This window comes from Hemicordylus capensis, chromosome 3 (genome assembly GCF_027244095.1).
Source record: "Hemicordylus capensis ecotype Gifberg chromosome 3, rHemCap1.1.pri, whole genome shotgun sequence".
NCBI classification, from domain to species: domain Eukaryota; kingdom Metazoa; phylum Chordata; class Lepidosauria; order Squamata; family Cordylidae; genus Hemicordylus; species Hemicordylus capensis.
In genome coordinates this window covers 43,530,853-43,552,076 of record NC_069659.1, presented here as the reverse complement: position 1 = coordinate 43,552,076, position 21,224 = coordinate 43,530,853, and positions in this window count along the sequence as shown.

Genomic DNA, 21,224 nt, shown 5'->3' with positions numbered 1-21,224 from the left:
AAAAAAAGTTAAAGTCTGGAAGGGTAGACTTAAACCATTAATCGGTTATGCCTAAGACAGATAGTTGGGATCTAGGCTAATACTTTAATTGTGCACTGAACTCAATGGGATTCAGACGGAAAGCCCAATCCAGTTTTTATGCTTTCGGCTTTGTGAAGTATCACACTGGAAAGGTGGGATGCCAATGTATTACATGTATAAATATACACATTCATGGTGACTAAAGCCCCACTGAAATTAGACTTTGAAAATAGTGTTTAAGTCGCATGGGCTTTTCATGGGTTGCCAGCAGATGGTGCTAAGAAATTGTGCAGCATATTTAGACATTGTTTGGATGCCCTGGAAAATCTCTCATCACAGTTTGGAATAAATTGCTGTCAAGATAGATCCAAGGGAACTGCTAGCCAATAGTCCTAACAATAATTTAACAGACCATCAGAGTTCTGTGTTGACTGTGAGCTGACTTAAACTTTACTTGTGTGAATTCTATCTTGACAAAATTGATTGCAAAGATGGGGAAATACTGTGGACTTCTGAGTGTTCTCCCATACATGCACTTCCTGAATTACTGAGGGCTGATTTATACAGTGAATTATTATTATTATTTTATTTATTATTTATTACATTTATAAACCACCTCATCCAAAGGCTCTGGGCGGTGTACAGTGTCAGTCGTCTTTTCTGTATCCCATGGTGGTAAATCAAGCACTCATAGGGAGGGTTCTCTGAGAGTCTTAGCTTCGAGCTTTACATGCCATTTCAAACCATCACATCACCTCAATGTGAATCGGTGCTGGTGTGCACAATCCCCTAAGGGGAATATCTTACAGGGCTCACACATCAAGTTTCCCATTCATATGCAAACAGGGTGGACCCTGCTTGGCTAAGAGGACAAGTCATGCTTGCTACCACAAGACCAGCTCTCCTCCCTCTAAAAAGGCCCAGAGTCACCATGAACCCTTCAGTTTGAAACTAGGAATCTTGAGATTTCTTCGGACTCTCAAATGGATGTATTTATTGCCAAATGAAATCTGGAGTGACCAAAAACAAAAACAAAAAAAACAGAGACAATATGGATAGAAAATAAGTCTAGCTGTCAATTTAATAAATCCATCCTTTTTTAAAAAACTGAAAGTGTCTGAAGATCACTTGATACATTTTGTTTTCAGAAATGGATTCCTGAGTACAAATGACATGTGCTAAGAAAGGACGTCCACATATATAGGAGCTTTCCTGTTCAAAATACAAAGTTGACATCTTGTTTTGTATCACAGCTTGACCTGAAATCAACATTCTTGTATAGCTCTTCTTCCTCCACGTCTTTGCTAAAATGACATACTAGATAGCATAGATGACCCCCAGGGCATTGGATTTTTGCTAAGGAGAAAACCACATGTGTCAGACCAACTGCAACCTGTCAGGTGCAACACTTTCAACTGGGAAGTCCCCCCAGAACAAAGAGCGCAAGACATTTCTCAGCAACTGCACTCCAGGAGATATGAAAGTGCTACTCAAAGGGGTATAGAGCTCTATTTTGGCAAGGATTCCTTTTATTATTATTTATTTATACATGTATGTTTGCATGCATGCATGAATACCCACCCCACTTTTCAGCCAAGGTTGGCTTCCAAACTGGCTTACAATTTCAGTCCACAGAAAGGTAAAATGTCATTAGAGATATATACCTGTGTGTCTTTTCTGGTGCCTGTCAGCCAGTGATATAGTCCAGACTTAGTCCAGGTTCCAGACTTCCTAATCAAGTAAGGGAGCAAAGATAGATGCTGGTGACCTCAGATGCTCGCTGATGCTAAAGATGCCGGTCCACAAAAGAAACCCTTTCATGTGTTAGTAGTTGAGCTTATTCTGCCTGGCTCACAGAAGCATCCCTGTTTACAGCTGCATCTCTAGGTTAGAGATTGCACTTTTGCTATGCTCAGGAGCTGCATCGCACTATGAGCTCCCAGTTTCTGTTATACATGGGGACAAGTTGCTTAGCTGGCAGTGGACTGGATGCCCCTAAATTTGGGCTTCAAGTAACACACCTTCTCCCTATGTGGTAGCCTGGCTAAGCAGACTCCCGAACTAGCTATTGCGAGTTATCTGGCATCTGGGGTCATTTAGGATGAACTCTAAATCTCCCTTCATCCTCTTGCAAGAGAGATAACACCTGTTGCTAATGAAGCAATTAGGCTAGGAAGGGACAGCAGGTAAGACAAGTGCTGCAGCAGTCTCCATCACAAAAGGGGTGAGTCAGTGACATAACTTTGAAACTGTGCCTATTGAAACTTTTGATAGAATTATTGAGAGATACTCTTTTGACGCACCTGTTTTCATTATTTATTTATTATTAAAATTTTTATACCACCCTTCCAAAAGGCTCAGGGCAGTTTACATTAAAACACCATTAAAATCAATTAACAAAACAAAAATTATAAACTACATAAAATAATAATTAATTAAAACATCATAATAAACACCAATTAAATAGCCAAAACTATTTAAAAACAAGTTTTTAAAAGTTGAGAAAGCTTGGTTAAAGAGATGCGTTTTCAGTAGTTTCTTAAAAATTGCCAGAGATGGGGAGGCTCATATCTTATTAGGGAGCACATTCCACAATCTTGGGGCAGCAGCTGAGAAGGCCTGTCTCTGTGTAGCCACCAAATGAGTTGGCGGCAACTGGAGATGGACCTTCTCAGATGACCTCAATGGACGGTGGGGCTTGTACTGAAGAAGATCAGCCTTGCATACAATAGGCTATTCACACCCCATCCTACCCAGGAAGGCGATTAGACACAATGCATTCCATGCCAGCCCGTCTGGGCTCTTCTATTCAGCAAAGTATGACAAAAGAAATATGCCTCCAAGGCACATTTTGGGATATAAGTATCCCTAACTCCATGACCCAGTGTACTCTCCCATGTCCATCACTGGAGACTCCAACTACAGAACATTGCAACAAGTATGTTCACTTGTGCCTCTCACTTGGGATTCCACTGCAATTGGGACTTCAGCCAGACCATCTCTGTGCTCCCTTGTATGCTATACTTGGGATCTTGTTGAACATTCCCTATGCTTTCTTGCAACCTCAAAAGAGCCTGAAATCTCTACCTGGATTGGTCTGTGTGCCCTTCCAGCCAGTGTCCCTAGCAGGCGTAGGGAGCTGAGTCCACCAAGACACCTATCTCATGGACATCCATCCTTTCACTAACCTGTGCAACCCTCCTGCCCTCCACCTCGCTGTCCCTGAATGACGTGAGTCTCCCGCTGCTTGAAGCCCTGTTGCCTAGAGACAGGAACAGTATGGCGGTTGTCCGGCTCTCAGGACCCCAGTCTATCACTTTAATTCAAACTTCCCCCTTCCCCCTCTTAGCATCTCTTTCTTGCCCACCAGGAAATTTCCACATTATATGGAACTTTAAGCTAAATGTGCCTTACAACACTCTATTCTTGAACATATTTGTATTACTCTTACGTTAGGACTGCCTAGTAACTTAGTCTTATTGCTTTTATTATTTTTCTTCCAATAAACTCTTTTTTGTTAATTAAAATCTATCTCTCAAGCTGGTTTTTTTGAGTTCAGATGCTTGCACAAATTAAAACTGCTTGGAACTTTTTAGCCTTTTGAGCTAAATTCCCCATATTTGCCTGAACTGGGGGTGATGACCAAACACCCTCGAGGCAGTTCCATCAACATCTGGTTGACTTCTGAGGAATCATGGTCCAAGAGCACATGATACAGCCACCTTGCTGAATCTAAAGGTCTGGTCAGTGCTTAGATGGGTGACTCCTTGGAAGTCCTGTGTATGCTGCCTAGAATTACAAAACTGAAGAAAGGTAGGGTATAAATAGTATTTGTTTCAGGACAAAAAGGACAGTTTTTAATGTTCTTGTTGCTTCATCTGTATTTGAATAGGAAGTTTGGTTTTTACATTTAAAGCATATGAATAGGAAAGAATTATTTGTACGTATTTTGCACCCTGGTATAGAAATTCTGATCCCAGGTTCTGTGAGGGGCTTGAGCCAGCCAGTCAGTATAGCAAGAAAGTCACTCTATACATAGACCTTTGAACTTCACCTTTTGGCTCTGATACAAACTTGAATGATATGAAGAATAGTACTTAATGGACACAGATCCTTCTTGTCTCATCTGTCATAGTCTTCCAACTATGCTGCATTCCTTCCTCCTGTTTGACAAGGACCTTGCTTTGGGCATCCCCCCCATTTCATTTTCTTTTGTTGCTCATTTAACTATTAGCTTGGGTGGTTTGCATTTGGCTGTTCACAAAATATTGCAAAACAGACCACATTTAAGTTGAACTTGACCCCATAAGATTTACTAACATCATATTTAATTATACCCAAGACATCTAAATAAGTGGTTATGAAAAATCTCACGGGGATTCATTCAGGACTCTCATGTGCAATGCATTTCATGGTATGTTACAAGTTTAAACAAAACCATATTCCAACGCGCACTGTGCTGACATCTTTCTTCAGACTGGGCACACTGGTCTGGGAGCCATTAGTTCCAGTTTCACTACTGAACGTTGTTTGTATTCTTGTGCATTTCCCTTACTCAACGTGATCTCACATTCTTTCTTTGATTTTCGTGAGGAATCAAAGTGTTGGGCTAGACAGACATTTGCTGGGGGGTGGGGGGATGGTTTTTGGGAAAACATGAGTAAAAGTGGCAAGGATGATTGAAATATGTCACAGTAGTATAATAGTTAGCAGCACTTCTTCAGAAAGAAGCTTTCACCATCTTCTGTGAGACGGCGCTTTCAAGTTACTGCATCGTTTGCATACTTTGTATAGTGAGCACTTTGGAAAAATCTGGCAATGATTGGGAGCTGGGTGATATAACGAAGAGTACTCTGGGATAGGATACTTTTTCAAGAGGAAAATATGACTCACGGTCGCTAAAGATGAAGAAATCATTTTTTCCAGTATAGTAATACTACTTTCATGCATGTGCATGCATGTATTTTTATATATATATATATATACATACATACACACACACACAGAGGCAGTCCACAACTTACAAACGGGTTGTGGGGTTTATAACACAGAACATAAATAGTTCCTATGAGGGACAACTTGTTTTTATATGTGGATTGGCATTTGTAAGTTGGGAACTTGGTTAATTTAATATCTGCATTTATAAGTTGGGGACTTCAGTAATTTAATTTGTTATATAACTTTATTTGTAAGTATGGGTTGTTTGTACGTCGGGTGTTTGTAAGTCGGGGAGTGCCTGCACACTGAGTAAAGTAAAACCTATATACATTCTGCTTGTATTTCTTCAATTGAAACACAGATGTTATCTATTTTTACATTTATTTACATACTGCTCTTCCTCAAGGGAGCCCAGAGTGGTTACATGGTTACCTTTATTCTTATAACCAGAGGTACTCTAACCCCCAGATTTTGGGACCCCGGTCCATAGCTTCTAAGGTTTTTTTGGGGGGGGCTCCAAATGGCAAGGGGGCTGCCCACTCCACCGTGCCAAACCTCTGTTGTTTTTTATTTCATCCACCACGCGGCTGAGGCGTGGTTACCGGGGGGTCAGCCAAACAGTCGTCCCCCGGTGGTGGCCAGAGCAACGCTGTGCCTGTCCATTTGGCCCAGCATCTCTTGCTAACTGTGAGGCACGCCTGCAGAGTTGAGAGAGCTCACCGCAAGCCCATGATGTCACGGGTTTGTGATTATCTCTCTCAGCTGTGCAGGCTCGCCTCGAAGTTAGCAAGAGATGCTAGGCCGAACGGACAGGCACAAAATTGCGCCGCTGCTGCCAGGGGAGAGAAAGACTGCTTGGCTGACCACCACCCCCTTGCAGCCACCCCTTGGCCAGGCGGCATCTGAAATTAAAACAACAACAACAATGGAGGAGGTTCAGTGTGGCAGGGGGCCCCCAAAGTAGGTTTTGGAGGTCTCACGGCAGGGGGGTCTCATGGCGGGGGCGGTTCAGGCACCAAAGTTACCTAGGTGCGCCCCAGCTCACAACAACCCTGTGATGTAGGTTAGGCTGTGAGATAAGTGACTGGCCCAGAGCAACCTGTGAGCTTCATGGCTGAATGGGGATTTAGACTGAGGTCTCCCTCGTCCTAGTCCAGCACTCTGACCACTGCACCATGCTGGTTCTCACTGTAGGAACTAATGTAACATAGGAACCAAGGTAGACTGATAGGAGAAATCATTGTGCAGTGACTCTTAATTTCATCTCAAAGATTGTTTGAAATTATCCAGCTTTGAAAACAAGTTATGTAAATTCCCCCCCAGACACAACATTCATATCAAACTTCTCTGTTTTGTATAATGAACATTTTTAAATTTAAAGGAAGCGTATACAGAGAATGGTTAACTTTGAATATTTAGGCTTGTGACCAGCATACTGTACATCTGCATTGGCTGAACCTTGCAATTTTTAAATGAAACTTTACTTGCCAGGAGAAAATAAAGTTGTTTCTTAAAGATAGTCCCTGGGTATTTAAGTGAACATCTTCTTCAACATGAGCCTCATCGCCTGTTAATATCATCTGGAGAGGTTCATCTCCAGTTGCAGCGAACTCATTTGGCAGCTACTTGGGAACGGGCCTTCTCCGTTGCTGCCTCGGGACTTTGGAATACGCTCCCTGTTGAAATAAGAGCCTCCCCATCTCTGGCAACTTTTAAAGGCATCGAAGACATTTTTATTCACCCAGGCTTTTAATTAGATTTATACAGTAGCTTTCATATTTTAATGTTGTGTTTTAAATTATTTTAATGTTGATGATTATATTGTTTAAATGATTTTAATTGTTTAATTGATTTAATGTTTAAATGATTTTAATCGTAAAATCAGAGACCTAGAGATGCAGGTTTGGGGTGTTATAGAAATATGTTAAATAAAGATAATACTGTGGACAGATTCAAAATTAAACTACCCAGAGTGAGGAGAAAAAACCCTCTGTTTTTCCAAACCTGCAAGTGGTCATTTAGAGAGAGGCCACTTTATCTTATCAATGACACCACTCAGCCGGGAATCAGCCAAGCTGCCTTCTTCCCCTCTGCCATATGGCAACAGAAGCTGATACTTGATTCTGGCACCCAGATCAGAAAAGCAATCTGAACCTGCTCACTAGGCTTGGCTGGAATAATGCTGCATTTATGACCTTTAATGATGCATACCAAATAGTGGGAAGATCTCCTGCCATACCCCTGTAAACCTTGGAGGTTGTATGAGTACACATATCTCAGAGCATTTATGGATCTCTAGATTGGAGGGGACACTCTGCTTTAGGGGGCTTTAGTGAAGCAATTCTTGTTATCCAAAAAATAGGCAAGAATACCACGTCTCCAACTTGTCAACCCCACACCCTGTAGAAGGATGAACACTCCCTGAGTAAAAGTATTACTCTCCAGATATTCATTTGTTTACATGCCATTATTTGATCATATTATTTGGATCCATTTCCCTTGGCAGCTAATTCCATAACTGTTACACACCACATGAAAAACATTGTGCAGACACCTAGTCAAAATCCCTTTTTCTTTTAAGTTTCACTTGACATATTTCCTCTCTAAATTTTCACTGGACATATGAACATCTGCACTGGCTGAGCCTTGCAATTGTTTAACAAAACCTTGCCAATCCATACTTAAAATTCAGCACATTGGTTTTTGAACATTTTGCTAAGGGGTGCGAAAGAGAATGGTGTCCATTGGCACCCTGCTGTGGCCCAGAAATCTTCTCTTTTAGCCATTAGCAACTGAAGAGCTAGACAAGCTGGTCTACACTGTCCAGTTCATCCATCTGATGAAGCAGGCTCTTGCCTATGGGATTTCATGCCACAAGACATGTGTTATTTATAGAACTCCTTGCAAGCCAACTGATGGAACTCACTCTCAAAATCTCTTTCAAAATAATTGAACCCTAGTTCACAGATCCAGTTTGTTTTACAACTTGCATTCCTTTGTTTTCTTTTCTTTAGAAAGTTCTTTTTATTGTCCCCACCCCATATACAAGGCTATGCTTTAGAACTATAGTTTTGAAATTACAAGGCAGACCCCCACCCTCAGGAGACCAAGACAGTCACTAGGGAAAGAGAGGAATTTCTCCTGGGCTCTCCCTTCCTGACACATATTATCTGTGGTGTTGTATTCATTTTAATTTTATTTATTTAAAATATTTCTATACCGCCCCAAACTTGTGCCTCTGAGCAGTTTACAATTAAAATCATTTAAAACATCAATTAACAGTTAAAATCATTTAAAAGATTAAAATCATTAAAAAGCAGCATTAAAAACCTAAACCATGAATCTAATTAAAAGCCTGGGTGAATAAATATGTCTTCAGTGCCTTTTTAAAAGTTGCCAGAGATGGGGAGGCTATTATTTTGGCAGAGAGCGCATTCCAAAGTCCAGGGGCTGCAATGGAGAAGGCCCATTTCGAAGTAGCTGCCAGATAAGTTGGCGGCAGCCGCAGGCGAACCTCTTCAGATGATCTTAGCAGGCGGTGGGGCTCATGGCGAAGAAGACGTTCTCTTAAATACCCAGGGCCTAAGCTGTTCAGGGCTTTATATGGCAAAGCGAGGTGAAATTCTGAGTATTTTCTTATTCTTTCTTATTTCTTATTCATCTTTTATCTCAATGATGGCACAAGGTTGGAGCTGAGAGAATCTTGTGGACTGGCACCTTGAGTAATAGAATCAAGGGCCAATAGTCCAACCTTTTATTTTGTGCAAGGTTTTTATTTTGTTAGTGTCAGGACTGGGACAGGGAACGCACAGCATTGTGCACTGTTATCCATATGATAAGTAACAAGGACTACAACTTGGAACATCTCCCTATGCACTAGTGAGTTTCCAGGTAATGGAGTAACTCTACCCATCAAGGCTAGCCACTGCCTTGATTCAACAGGAAGGACTATAAAGGCTTCCTGTTCAAATGAGGGACTTTGTCTAAGCAATGAAATATTTTACCACCTCTGGTTCATTCACCACTTCCAGTGCTCAGCTCTGACTCCTGGCTTGGCCCTTATCTCCTGGTACCTGAGAACATAAGAACAGCCCTGCTGGATCAGGCCCAGGGCCCATCTAGTCCAGCATCCTGTTTCACACAGTGGCCCACCGGTTGCTGCTGGAAACCTACAGGCAGGAGTTGAGGGCATGCCCTCTCTCCTGCTGTTACTCCCCTGCAATGGGTACTCAGAGGCATCCTGCCTTTGATGCTGGAGGTGGCCTATAGTCCTCCGACTAGTAGCCATTGATATAGACCTCTCATCCACAAAGTTATCCAAACCTCTCTTAAAGCCATCCAGGTTGTTGGCTGTCACCACATCTTGTGGCAGAGAATTCCACAAGTTGATTATGTTGTGTGAAAAAGTACCTCCCTTTGCTGGTCCTAAATTTCCTGGCAATCAATTTCATGGGATGACCTCTGGTTTCTCTCTATCCACTTTCTCCACACCATGCATGATTTTATAGACCTGTATTATGTCTCACTGCAGTCGTCTGTTTTCTAAACTAAATAGGCCCTAGCTTGGTCTTATAAGAAAGGTGCTCTAGGCCCCTGATCATCTTGGTTGCCCTCTTCTGCACCTTTTCCAGTTCTACAATGTCCTTTTTTAGATATAGTGACCAGAATTGTACGCAGTATTCCAGGTGTGGCCACACCATAGTTTTGTATAAGGGCATTATAATAGTAGCTGTTTTATTTTCAATCCCCTTCCTAATGATCCCTAGCATGGAATTGGCCTTTTTCACAGCTGCCAAAAATTGAGTTGACACTCTCAACAAGCTGTCCACCATGACCCCAAGATCCCTCTCTGGGTCATTCACCGACAGCTCAGATCCCATCAGCATATTCTTGAAGTTTGGGTTTTACATCCCGATGTGCATCACTTTACCCTGAACCTCCAACACTGAACCGCATTTGCCATTTTGTTGCCCACTCACTCATTTTGGAGAGATCCCTTTGGAGCTCCTCACAATCTGTTTTGGATTTCACTACCCAAAAGAGTTTGGCATGGTCTGCAAATTTGGCCACTTCGCTGCTTATTCCTACTTCTAGATCATTTATGAATAAGCACTAGTCCCAGTACAGATCTCTGGGGGACTCCACTTCTTACTTCCCTCCATTGTGAAAACTCTCCATTTATACCTACCCTATGTTTCCTGTCTTTCAGCCAGTTAGCAATCCACACATGTACCTGTCCCCTTATCCCATGACTGCTAAGTTTTCTCAGGAGTCTTTGATGAGGAACTTTGTCAAAAGCTTTTTGGAAGTCCAGGTATATATGTCAACTGGATCACCTTGATCCACACACTTGTTGACACTCTCAAAGAACTCCAAAAGTTTTGTGAGGCAAGATTTCCCTATGCAGAAGCCATGCTGGTTCTCTCCCAGCAGGGCCTGTTTTCTTATGTGCTTTACAATTTTATCCTTTAGGATGCTTTCCATCAATTTGCCTGGAACGGATGTTAAGCTAACCGGCCTGTAATTTCCCGGATCGCCCCTGGATCCCTTTTTGAAAATTGGTGTTACATTTGCTACTTTCCAGTTCTCTGGTACAGAGCCTGCTTGCAGGGATAAGTTAAATATTTTAGCAAGGATGCTGGCAATTTCACATTTGAGTTCTTTGAGGACGACTCCTGGATGGATGCCATCTGGCCCTGGTGATTTGCTAGTTTTAAGTTTTTCCAGACAGTTTAGAACATTGTATCTTGTCACTTCTATCTGACTCAGTTCTTTAGCCTCCATCCCCAAAAAGCCTGGTTCAGGAACAGGTATATGCTCAGTATCCTCTGCCATGCAGACAGATGTAAAGAACTCATATAGCTTCTCTGCATATCCTCCTTAATAATCCCTTTCACTCCCTCATTGTCTAATGGTCCAACTGCCTCCCTGGCAGGTTTCCTCATCTGATGTATTTAAAGAAGTTTTTGTTATTCCCTTTGATGCTTTTAGCTAAATGTTCCTCAGACTCTCTTTTCGCCTCCCTTATTGGTCACCTTGCATTTCTTTTGCCAGAGTTTGTGTTCCTTTCTGTTCTCTTCATTTGGACAGGTCTTCCAATTTTGGAAGGAAGTCTTCTTCCTTTTTATGGCTTCCTTGATGTTACCTGTTAGCCATGCTGGCATCCTCCTGGACTTAGTGGTACCTTTCCTCCTTTGGGGTATACAATCTAAGTGGGCTTCTAGTATTGTGGTTTTGAGTAAACACCATGCATTCTGGAGCAAAGTTACTCTCCTGATTTTCCCTTTCAGCTTTCTTTTCACCATAGTCCTCATTATGGAGAAGTTCCCTCTTCTGAAATTCAAAATGTCTGTGTTAGACTTCCTTGTTGAGTCTCTCCCCACATGTATGCTGAATTTGATTGCACTATGGTCACTGTTCCCTAAAGGGTCTATGACACTGACATAATGACAAGGTCCTGGGTGCCATTCAGGATTAAGTCCAAGGTCGCCTTCTCTCTGGTTGGTTCCAAGACCAACTGCATTAGGGCACAGTCATTCAGTGTATCTATAAATTTGACCACTTTGTGATTACCTGACTGTGAATTTACCCAGCCTATGCGTGGGTAATTGAACATTATTACTGCCCTTACTCTCCTTGACACCTCCCTGATTTCCTCCTGCAACTCCCAATCACTGTCAGCGTATTGATCCGGAGGGCGATAGAATTTGATGGCTATTTAGAGCTCAGCTCTAAGTAGCTGTCAAATGTGAAGCACCTTTATAAGGTCACTTTTATTCATTTATTCATTCATTCATTGTATTTATCATATTTTTATACCGCCTGATATGTGTATCTCTAGGCGGTGTACAAAATTTAAAATATTTAAAAGTCACAAAATTAAAATACATGACAATAAAAACAATAGAATAAAATTATTATAATGAGTGTTTAAAGATTATTACAGTTAATTCTAATTAAAAGCCTGAGAAAACATGAGGGTCTTGTTGTTCCTCCAGAAAACAAACAGAGATTGAGATGCTCTTATTTTCAGCAGGAAGCTTATTCCAAAGCCCTGGGGCAGCCACAAAAAAAGCCCGGTCCTGGGTCGCCACCAAACGAGCCAGTGTCAACTGTAACAAGACCTCTCCAGAAGATCGTAACAGGCGGCAGGAATAATGACAAAAGAGGCGCTCTCTCAAATAGCCTGGACCCAAGCCATTAAGGGCTTTATAGGTGATAGCCAGCACTTTGTATTTTATAAGGTCTGCTACAAACGTTTGGCCTTTCCCCCCATGCTACCCACATCCCACATGGGGCTCATTCACCAACTCACATTTCAAGGTTGGTCTTAATTAACCAAATCTTTGTATCCCATGAATCAGATAATTATTTTTTTTTGTAATTGTATGCTGCCCCAAACTTTCGTCTCCTGGTGTCTCACAACATAAAAAGTTAAAACACAGAAATAACATACAACATTTTAAAACCAAAATTAAATTCAAAAAGCTTGAGTGCAAAGGTAGGTTTTTAAGGTTTTTTAAAAAGTTGTCAGAGATAGAGAGGCTCTCATCTCGTCAGGGAATGCATTCCAGAGTCTTGGGGCAGCAACAGAGAAGGCCCGTCCCTACATAGCCACCAGACGAACTGGTGGCAGCTGCAGACGGACCTCTCCGGATGATCCCAAAGGGTGATGGGGTTCATGGTAAATAAGATGTTCTCTTAAATATCCAGGGCCTAAGCTGTTTAGGGCTTTATAGATTATAACCAGCACCTTGTATTCTGCCCAGAAACATATTGGTAGCCAGTTTAGCTCTTTCAGTATAGAATAATATGGTCTCTTTGAGATGACCCAGAGACCAACCTGGCTGCCTCATTCTGCACCAACTGCAGTTTCTGGACTACATACAAAGGCAGCCCCATATAGAATGCATTGCAGTAGTCCAGTCTGGAGGTTACCAACATATGTACCACTGTTCTGATTATGTAGCATGTAAACAAATCATGTAGCATGTAAACAAATCCTTCCAGTACATGACCTGAAACGTACTACCATTAATGTTCACTGAATGATGCAATAACTCCTCTCTGAACTTTCTTCATGACATTGGCCCACACGTTCCTCGGCGTTATGTGGGTGTTTCTGATCAGCCCACACTGCTCTAAGCCTGGAAGGAAGTGCCAGCAGTCTTGTTCAAGAGCACAAGTGCATAGATACTCAAAGCAGTGTACTGTAAGTCGTGGGTGTGCTGCTTTAAGTATTTGCACAGTTGTGCAAGACTGCCGGCACTTCCTTGGATGCCTGGAGCAGCGCGGGAGGATTGGAAACACCCGTGCCACACTGTGCAACATGTGAGGGATTAAAACGTGAGTAAAATTCTTCCTTTGTTGTCTTTGAAACTCTGCAAGGGATTTAGTCTGGCCTGAGCATGAAGCCTTTTAGTTGATCTGCTAGCGCGCGCACACACACACAATTGCTTTATAAATTAAAACCTTAAGGCTTTATTCTGTCCACATTGGATACATATCACTTGATACTGGAAGAAAGGTTTGCTGAGAACAAATGTTGCATAGAGCAAGATAACCAAGTCCTCCTATTCTGTTCATGATCCTGCTAGCTTTCTCAGTTTGTCAAGAGCACAGCCCAGTCCTCAAAAAGAAGCTACAATGATACAATGTGGTTTGGGTATAATCATGCGGTGAGTGAATGGTAAGATCTGGAGCAGATTAAGTGTAGCTGTGGACTTTGCAGCAGTGCCAAGTCCTTGTGGCTCAAAGAGACCGCTCTGCTGGTAGTCAGCACAGAAACTGTTGGGCAAACAACTTTCTGCTTGCTGCTGCCCAATAAGCGGCATCTGGCCAGAGTCGCAGCTCTCTTCCCCTACATGTAGTATTCACTGGCTGAATGTGTTTTAATGGATTAAGCCGCAAACACAGAGCCAATGAGCAGCTGTAATGGTTCTAGCCCTTTGAGGGTTTTTTTAAAAAAAAGCCCTGTGGTGGGAAATAAATTTCAAAAATACATGCCACTCTGCCTGCCCGGCTGCCCTCACTAAGCCTCTGAGCTCCTTGAACAAGTTGACCTTTTATCAACCACTTTGAAACCATATCGTGGTGTAGTAGTTAGAGTGCTGGACTAGGACTGGGGAGACCTGAGTTCAAATCCCCATTCAGCCATGAAACTAGCTGGGTGACTCTGGGCCAGTCACTTCGCTCTCAGCCTAACCTACTTCACAGGGTTGTTGTGAAAGAGAAACTCAAGTATGTAGTACACCGCTCTGGGCTCCTTGGAGGAAGAGCAGGATATAAATGTATAAATAAATAAATAAATAAATAAAAATAATTATAATCAAACTGGGAACATTACATCATGTAATTTTAATATCTTGTGTATCCCTCCTTTCTGTCACAGCATGAGGCAGTTTGGGCACTTCACAACTGAGCCTAAATGAATTGAACTAAAAGATAAGGAATAAAATAAAATAAAGCTAATAAAACAACCAAATCTAAACTAAAGGCAAACAAATTTAAAAACAACAACCCACAAATAGTGTAAACAAATACCGCAGATAAAAATAATTAAAAATAGAAATAATGGCAGAGAAAATAAGAGAAAATCAAATACCTAGCAAGTCAAAATCCTGCTGGAATTAAACAGTATCCAGTCTGAAAATGAAATGATACGAGGGAGAGGGGCAAGTGGGCTTTCCAGGGTAGGACATTTCAAAGGGCAGCATACAGCCATAGAGCATTCCCTGAATTCTCCTGCATCCCCACCAATCAGCCTTCCAGTGCTGATTTAATAAGTGCCAATGTTAAATGGCATTTTGTGCCCCAAATCCAGGTTACATCCAGGAATGACTCCAAAGGGTAGCAGGCTCTGCCCCCCTCTCCCCAATATTCCCCTATCCTCCATCCACTAGACTGGAACTTCACAGCAAAGTGTCAGACAATACAGTCATCGTATATTATGGTCCTATAGCTTGAATTAATTATTTTAAAGGCCTCTGTTGTTTAAAGAAACCTCATTAATTCACTCCTCCGTCTCAGAACAAGCAGCAGAAGCCTGTGCAGCAACACTCCTCCAGCCTCCCAAGAGCCAGGTCTTCCTGGCCAGCAACTGCCATGTGTGCAGTAGGTAACAGGGTCATCTCTCCTTCAGATTTCAGCTGGCCTCTCTCCTCACTCCAGTCTTACCCACCACATGGTCTTGGACAGGCCTGAAAACTAGAGAAAACTAGCCTGGAAAGCAGACCGGAAGGTTTGACCTAATTCCAAGAGACAGTGTTTTCTGAAAGGAATCTGACCTATTTTATGAATAAGTTTGAAAGTGCCAAGCGAGCTTCAGTAATACAGTAAATAAACTAACACTAGCCAACCCGCACAGAGCATCTGTGCTCTCTTTGGGGGCCGGCTGTATCCCCCTCCCTCCCTTCTGCCCCACACCCTTGCCCCTCTTCCCCTCCCTCCCACCCCACTCTCTTGCCCCCTCCCCTCCCTCCCCACTCTCTCTTGCCCTCCCTCCCCCTCCCACCCCCCTCTCTCACCCTCCTGCCCCAGTCTCTCCTGCCCTCCCCTGCTCCTCTCTTCTGCCCTCCCCTCTCCCCCACCCCACTCTCTCTTGCCCTCCCTCCCCCTCCCCTGCTCCTCTCTCCTGCACTTCCCCTCTCCCCTCCCCCACTCTCTTACCCTCCCCCACTCTCTCTTGCCCTCCCCTCCCTCTTGCCCTCCCCTCCCCTCTCCTTCTTGCACTCCCCCACCCCACTCTCTCTTGCCTTCCCCCCGCTCTCTTGCCCTCCCCCCCGCTCTCTTGCCCTCCCCCTCCCCCTGCATTTCATTTTACAGTACTTACCAGGCGGTGGCAGCCACTGCCACTCCTCCGCCCAGGCAGTGAACACGGAAGTCCCGCCGCCCGGTTCCCTCCCACCCCAGCCTCCCGTGGGCGTCTGGCCTCGGTGGCCAGTTCCACTGCCGCCTGGCTGTGAGCACTTTACAGTTATGAGCTCCCTGCACCGCAAGATCCTTCCACTGACTGTACCTTTTCTATCCCATAGCTCTTTGGGCTCCTTTTACCAGTTTCCCTCTTTCTCTGTTCCTATGTATCTGCCAATGAAGGGCAATACTTCATGCATTTGATGAGATGGACTCCAGTCCACCCAAACGTATGCTGAAATAAATTTGTTAGTTTCTTAAGGTGCTGCAAGACTTTTTGTTGTCCATTTTCTGCAATGTATCAAAAGACACAACTACATATGCAGATGCATATAAAGAGAATTGATATGGACATAGCCAAGATTAAGGCCTTGTAAATCCGAAATTGTCACTCAAGGCACAAATGACCAGGCTCAAACTATCATACTTAGCGCACATTATGCAATGACCCAGCTAATTGAAATTGCATGTAGCACACAGTTGGGCAGGAATCAGCAGTCCTGGTATTGTCCTCTTGTGCAGCAATGTCCTTGTGTATTTTTGAGCCTCGCCGCAGGGTGAGCAGTCTGGACTGCCTATATTATGGTGTGGACATGTAAGCTATTGTCATGAGTAAGTTATCATCCCTTTTTTGTTCCTTTTTTGGTCACTTATCAAGCATTATCTTACCTTGATTATTTGGCGGAGTGAAGGGCAGAAGAGACCATGAAAATGTTAAACCTTTTCACTTCTGGCAGAACTTTTACCCAATCAGAAAACTGTATGGGGCATCAGGATGCAGAAGATCAAAACCATCAATTGCACCTGAAACATGTATGCCAAATGTGTTTATAAAGAAAACTGTAATAATTTCCAGTAAAAAAGATTCTACAGCTTCTCCCAACTGAAAAGAAAATAGACCAATCTGAAACCCACCCAGACCCAAAAATGCACTTTAGCTCCTGAGCACACAGAATGTGTCACTAACTTTAATGGATCAAGCAGATCCATTCATACAAAGACATACACATAGAGACCTCATTCCTGTATTGCAATTAACAGAGCAGCTTACCAACCTTCTCTGCTTGTGCTCTTGCAACAAACCAGGAATATGGAACTAAGTCCAAAGAAAGCAGGAAAGATAACTGTGTAGGAGAACCTCATGTTGACATCACTTATTACTCAATGAGCCCTTTCTCACGAGCGGTGAGAAAGGGCTACCTGGTTTGTGGGAAGGAAGCCCAAAAGTACTTACCTCCCTGCAGACGTTCGTTCCCTTGTTGCTAGCAATGCTTTCCTGCTGGCTCCCAGGAGCCCCCTCCCCACTTGTGTTTGAGTCTCCAGGCTTTGAGATCTCACTCTTGACAAGCTCAGGAGTCTCACAGCATTGTGAGCTCTCCACTTATGGAACATGGGGACAGGACATTTAGTTGACAGTGGGCCAGTCGCCCCTAGATTTGGCTCCTAACAAGCAAATCAGAAAGGGGAGCAGATGCACACCCTCCATATCTGGGATACCCTAAACAGACCCCCAGCAGTTAACTAAAGCAAGTTAACTTCCAGCCAAGGCCACTCTACATTCGGAGTGAACTTGCCTCGGCCCCTCCCCTTCTTTTGCAAAGCTAATGCGCCAATTAACTCAGCAGGAAGAATGCAGATAGGGCTTGTGGAGGTAAATCTCCCATATCGCAAAATAATAATAATGATAATAATAACAACAACAACATTGACAATAAAATTCAGCCATCCCAGGTCCTTGAAGGACTCGATGTCTGGATAAAACAAACCAGTCAATAACACCTGTCTGACTGTGTAAACAAGAAATAATAATAATAATTCAATCTCTATACTGCCCTTCCAAAAATGGCTCAGGGCGGTTTACATAGAGAAATAATAAATAAATAAGATGGATCCCTGTCCCCAAAGGGCTCACAATCTAAAAGAAACATAAGATAGACACCAGCAACAGTCACTGGAAGTACTGTGCTGGGGGTGGATAGGGCCAGTTACTCTCCCCCTGCTAAATAAAGAGAATCACCATGGTAAAAGATGCCTCTTTGCCAAGTTAGCAGGGGGTTGAGTCAGCAATAAGGACCTCCAGATGCACCCATTAAAAGTACTGATTGGATTACTGGACCCTTCGTCCATGCAGCTTTCCTCTTCTCAGACCAGTCTATGCACTCTATTTTCATGTCAAACAGCCTTGGCATGTCTTGGCAATTCCCACGTTGTTACACCCAGGAAGTGCAATTAGCAACAATGCAATCCTTGCCGGTTCCACCTAATACACCTATTCAACAAAAAATGTCAATTGAGATGTTCCCCCAGGACATGAATTTCAGTATATCTGGCCCCAATTCCATGATCCATTGTGCTCTTTGCGTACTAGCTACCTTAGTGTTACCAGCTGCTTGGGCTGTTTACTGTTCACAGGCCACCACGCCAGGCTGTGTTCAGTTCTTCATGCCACACTCCAGATTGGCTTTCTTGCCTAGCCTGATCTGCTCAGTCTTCCCCGCCAACATAGGAAGCTGGTTCCACGGAGGAAGCACCCTCATGGATTCATCTCTCTCAACTAACCCCTCCAACCTTTTCTCCCCTGCCTCTGACTGAGCTGTCCCTGAGGAACGAGGTCCTTCGGTTATTCCAGGAGCCCTGAGGTCTCTTAGTCCAGATCAGGTGATATGAACGTTTGCCCCTTGCTGGGCCAAACTCTAACCCTATTCCTTTTTCCTAAATCCAGCCACCCCCCTCTAAAAAGCCTCTTTCTCTTGTCTGCCTGGGAATTTATACAATTAGGATTTTAAGCTAAAATGCCTCATTGCTGTTGAATGTATCTTTAATAGTAATATTGCTTTAACCACACATTTCTTTCCAATGTACCCCTCCTTACATTAAAGACTGTCTTTTGATTTTGAAACTTAAACCTTCTCTCAGTCCAGTCATTTCCTGGGTCCACAACTTTGCTCAAATTTAATCTGAGCTAATTTTTCCCATGCGTGCCTAATGCAAATTTCATTAACACCCTGGGTGGGAGATCGTCCACCCAGATGAGCACTGGCTTCTGCGGGCAGTTCAGAGGGTCAGGGTGCTGAGACATGCCTCCTCGCCCCCCGGAGCTTCAATAATGTACCATGTGAATGTGTGGTGCATTATGGGGATTCCTCCTCCCCTCCCTGAGTCTGCCAGCTGCAGCTGCTTGCAGCCACAGCTGACACATGAATACAAGCTCTTGCTCCCTTAACCTCATTTTAAAGGCCATACATGTAGGCAGGTTTGCCACCCTTTGCTCCCTTAGGCCAGTTTTGTGGGCACGTGTGAATAGTCTCATTGTGTCACAGCATTGTTTGTGTTGGGCCTTAAGAGTGGCTTTCTAGTGCACCAGGTAGGGGACTAGAACAAGGTGTGTGCAAGTGTTGTGCGGTCCCCAGGGACTGGAGATTTTTAAAAAGGCATGTTCAATCTTTGCAGATATAAATGCCCCTAAATAAGCAAAGTTGTGCCATCGAGTCAGTGTCGACTCCTGGTGACCACAGAGCCCTGTGTTTTTTCTTTGGTAGAATACAGGAGGGGTTTACCATTGCCTCCTCCTGTGCAGTATGAGATGATGCCTGTCAGCATCTTCCTATATCGCTGCTGCCCAAAATAAGTGTTTCCCATAGTCTGAGAAGCATACCAGCGGGGATTCACTCCCTAGGCAAGTTACTTCCCCACTGCGCCATTAGGTGGCTACTGGCACAGCGGGGAAATTACTTGACTAGCAAGCCAGAAGTTGCTGATTCTAATCCCCTGCTGGTATAACACCTATATTGGGCAGCAGTGATATAGGAAGGTGCTGTATTCTACCAAAGACAACCTGAGGACTTTGTGGTTGCCAGGAGTCGACACCGACTCAACAACACACATTACTTTACTTTAAATAATCAAACCTTCTTAAGAACACTAGTAGCAAACCAGCTAGCTATCATTTTCAGGGGACACAGTTTGTTTTCTTTTGCATATGGCTTTTTATAATTATAAAAAATAATTAATCTTAGTCATTTCGATTTGGAACAATAAAGGGAATAAATCTGGGCAAACTTGCTGAAGCTAAGAAAGTCTGGATGTGTTAACTGCCAACCAGGGAACCCTCTGATTTGAGTTTTGTTGAAGAAAGGCAGGGTGTAGATGTCATAAAATAAAATTAGCAGTGTTTAAGTTCCATTGAACAGATCCATGGGACTTAACATACCTAGCTTTTTCTAAAGTGTATCCCTCCTTGTAGTTTGAAGCCCAATATTCAATTTTCCGAAAATTGCTTTTTAGTCCTAAAGTTCTTAAAAGTGCAAGCTTAAAAAAAAAAAAAGTTGGGACACCATCATCTTATGGTAAATAATTCCATTCCATGTCCTCATTTTAGCAATAGAATGCTTTTCAATTAGGGAGATGAAACCTTGGCATGATAAAGTGACATCTAATAGTGAATAAAGAGTATCATTAACGAGAGAAATAGTTGCTCATCATGATTTGCAAGGTAAAATGCATTTTTTGGTGAAATATGCACTGTGGAACTATTTGATGCTTGTTTTCTGATTTTAGTTAAATGAAAAAGACTTAACTTTTTTTTAATTTAAAAGCCACTGGATTTCAAACGTGATCACAAAATCAATCTAAGGATAGCAGCTTGGCCATATTCACCCTAGAGATATGTTCTGCCTTGTCAGACAGTTAATTAATATACTTCAGTTCTGCCATAAAGTTAATCTCTTTTCCGTATTTATCTAGGCTGATGCTGAGGGAATGCTTGACAGTGAATGGTGTTTTTCTATTTATAACTTTTTAGACCATTTAATTTCAGAGAAATGTTTTGTTACATGCAGGCCAAGGCCATCAATAGCACTGCTGACAGCTGATCACGAGACACAGTCTTCTGTTCAGAACCGTCCTTCTTGATATCTGACTGCCAAAAGGTGGGAATGAACAACTGGGGATACATTACACATCAGTTTTGGGTTTTGGGTTTTTTTTTGGCGGGGCGGGGGTGTTCCTCTCTAAAGCATCATGGACAAAGATTATTCATAAGAACCCTGCTGGATCAGATTGAAAGTCCATCTACTGTAGATCAGTATCCTGTTCCCCATAGCAGCCAGCTAGACGTCTCTGGGCAGCTACAGGCAGCATATGAAGGCAATAGTCCTTCCATGCTGTTGCCCCTCAGCTCATGTTTAGAGATACCCTGGCTATGAACTATCAGTGGCTACTAGTCTGGTGGCTGTAGGCCACCTCCAGCCTCAGAGGCAAGATGCAAGAGTTGGAAGGCTACTCTACATATGAGGTGAAGGCCCGAGAGCATAGTGAACAGGGATAGCAAACAGGACGTAGGAGTTTTGCAGGAG